Source organism: Suricata suricatta, chromosome 6 (assembly GCF_006229205.1).
Source record: "Suricata suricatta isolate VVHF042 chromosome 6, meerkat_22Aug2017_6uvM2_HiC, whole genome shotgun sequence".
In the NCBI taxonomy this organism is placed as follows: Eukaryota; Metazoa; Chordata; class Mammalia; order Carnivora; family Herpestidae; genus Suricata; species Suricata suricatta.
Window position 1 is genome coordinate 106,329,702 of NC_043705.1, and position 3,362 is coordinate 106,333,063.

The following is a 3,362-nucleotide window of genomic DNA, read 5'->3' on the forward strand; positions in this document are numbered from 1 at the left end:
TGTGTGTCAGTCTGGCTTTCCTCATGTGAATCACCACCATGGGTCACTCTTTTGTCAGTGGAATCCTCTTCCTCAGTATCACAGTTGAGAATGACAGAGGATGAATCTTCTTTCTTAGAAATCACAACCCATGGAATGACATACATGGAATGATCCAATGGTCCAAGGGGTAGAAAATTGTCAAAGTTAAGCAAGGACCAATGCTACTTTTCTGTGTGATTCTGATTCATGTTATCCAGTGCTCCTATGGAAGTCATCCTTCTGGGATGGAGCTGAATGGGCAGCACAGCTTCTGGGAGGTGCCCCAGTGGGACTTAGCTTCTGCCACTTCATGTCATTTATATCAAGACAATGGAGATCATCATAAAATTTGTCCCCTGCCAAGCTTCCACGGATGAAGAGCTTTGTTCCTGCTGCCACCACCACATGACCTGCCAGGGGAATGGAGGTGTTCCAAGTGTCTCTGTCTGTGACCAAGTCACAGGTTTACATCAAACACATGCAGCTTCTTCACATCCTGCATGGGCTGGCACCTCTCTCTCTACCCGTAAAGACATACAGCTGGTTTCCAATGGCTGTAGATGTGTGGAATATTCTTGGGGATGGCAGGGGGATGGCCATCTCTGGCAAAGTCCAAGTACTCATTTCAGGATTCAGAACTTGCAGGAAATTTTGATTTCCTGACTAGTCAGTACATCCCAACACCCAGATGCTATGGGGTTCACAAGAGGGAACAAAGCTGGCATGCTCATAACATGGTAAAAGGCCCTCCAAGGTGGCTAAATCCCACTGGTATGTTCTCGGATCCATGGCGCGGTCATCTACGAAGTTCCCCCAGCAGTGAAGACCTTCTCTCTCTTGGCATCACCAACTGGGGATAAATATGAGCAGCTGTGGCCAATCTGAATACAGGAGCTGTCTCTAGGGACGGGGGCCATGGTGTACCATGTTGCTTTCCTGGGCTTGTCTCCAGGTTTCAACACGGGCTTCATGGTGTCCTGTGGCAGCTTAAGATGGTCCCGGGGTTACCTGATTATTTTTAAAGGCTCACGATGTTCCTCAGTGGGGATGTGTGCCAAATTCATTGAAGACTTCCTTTAATGGTGAACATTCAAGATGGTCCCTTGCTTGATAAACAGTGCCTGGTCTACAAGATACTTTCCTACATCTTAGCTCCTCTGATCATCTCCTACAAGGTTGTGGAGATGGGGTCTTTATCATCCTGGAAATACACAATGACCAAGGCTCATAAGGAAAAATATAATATGTCCACACACAGATATAGATAGTGGCTGCACAGAAATTCGACCCAAACCTAACATTTCAGCCTTCCCAGCAGAGCCCTTCAGGAGGTAGTAAGTCAGTATTGGGGCTGCCAAGATTCCTTCTGCAGCTCCTCTCTTGGGACTCTCAGTAGGTCATCGCTCTCTTGATCGAGAGTCACTCTATCAGACAGGTGAGGTCATGGGGCAGTAATAATGAACGACTCACAATTGCCCACCCTTTCTCACCAAGGTTTATGTTTCTGATGACAGCCCAAAAATAAAACTTTGGAATAAGAAGCGTTCATAGAGACCACCATATCCATGCTATTCGACTGAGGAATATAAAGCCCAGAGAGGGCAAGAAAGCTGTCCAATGTCACATAGGAACTTAGTGGCAGAACAAGAACTAGAATCCAGAATACCTAGTTTCCACCCATTACATTGCGCCATTTCTCCAGAGGCCCAGTAACTGCAAAAGAGTTGGGAAAATATTTTAAGCAATGATTTGTAATTTTAAGTGTGCTAAGGGATACCTGGGAGTTTGGTGTAGGCAACAACCATCAATGGTTGCTCAAGCCATGGGGAAACTTTATAAAGACGACACTGACACCACCTGAGCCCAGGTATCAATCTTAGCACCTCGTGTTTAGAAAGGAGATAACCAGAAGAGAGGAGCCAAGATGGCGGAGAGGAAGGGAGCTCTGTAAACTTCGTCTGTCCCATCGATCGAACTGAGAAGGACATTGCTCTCATCTTCAAGAGTGGAAGGAGAAAATACGGACTCCAGAAGGAAGAGAACCTGAAGGATACCTGAGTGAATGAGTGCAAACTGGGGAGATTGGAAAACGGGCCAGCCCGAGACGGGCAGGGGAGGTGGGAGCCCCAGCCCAACACGGCGCAAGCGCGTGGAGCCTGAGAGACACAGGGAAGAGACAGAGAGACTGAACATGCTCATAGTACTGTCTCTGGGGAAGAGGTAAAGAATGCTTAACTGTGCTTGGAGAAGCTCACTCCATAGATAACTGCTGGGTAGCCTAAATCCCGAACCCAGGTGGTGCGCAAGGGAAGGAACGGCTTCCAGCCCGGTGCCATCTTGGCGAGGAGTCGGCGACCGCTGCCACAGTGGTGATAGGGGTTCTCACTTCGACCTCGGTTTTGGGAGTGGGAGCATGCACCTCATTTCCACGACACATCTTGCCCCCAGCATTGGCCCCGTGAAACCTGAATCCCGGGTGCCAACAGGGGAAAAAATAGCCCCCACCTCTGCGTGATCCCGGCAGGGAATTGGCGGTGGTGGAGACCTGGGTGCATGCACAGGCTACAGGAGCTCCCAGCTCATTTCCAGCAGCTCCCAGTGCCGCCTCAGGCAACAGCTGCGCACTCATTCCTCCCCCAACGCTAACACAATCCCCGCTGGGGGTTGGGTCTGAGACGGTGCGCAGCACTTCACCTCCTGCTGCGCATCTCGCCTCAGGCAGGGTCAGCCGAAATCCCAGCCTGAGCCAAGACAAACCGATTACTCCCTCTAAGAAGCCAGCAACCAAAACAAAAACACCATCTGTGGTAGCATAAAGAGTGCATGGACTGGAACTTTGAACTGAGGCAGGCCTGGAAAATACAACTCTGCTCAACTGCGGCAAAAGGAGATCGAACTCATTAGAGTGGCCTACAGTTCTTGTTCAGCAGAACTTGGTGTGCCGCCTGCCTATCTAACCTCCGCAAACACCAAGGCGGAGCCTCTGAGAGCAGCCTCGAAGACCTACCACATCAAACCACGCCTATCCACGAGAGGGAGCTGCTGTTTTTTTTAGGGGTTTTTTTTGCTTTTTTTTTTATAAGTTTTTTCTTTTTTTTTCTTCTTTTTTTTCTATTCGCCTTTTTCTGTACATATTTTTTATTATTATTACTTTTTTTACTTAAATTTTTAAAAATTTTTACTCCTTATTTTCCTTTCTCCTTTCTCCCTTTTTTTTTTCTTCTTACCTTCTTGCAATCCAGATATATTCTCCTATATCTCATCCCTACCTCTCCCCTCAACTGGTCATACACTTTTAGACTGTCCACTGTCCTTTATTGTCTCTGCCCCCCCCTTTATTT

At 48.0% G+C, this 3,362-nt stretch overlaps 1 protein-coding gene and 1 pseudogene across 4 annotated transcripts in view; one reads left to right on the plus strand and one right to left on the minus strand.

Moving 5' to 3' along the window:
• Positions 1 to 3,362, plus strand: part of SLC36A3 (solute carrier family 36 member 3) — a 28,533-nt gene that overhangs the window by 10,749 nt on the left and 14,422 nt on the right. The gene's annotated exons all lie outside the window — the stretch shown is intronic.
• Positions 12 to 992, minus strand: LOC115294015 (annotated as a pseudogene).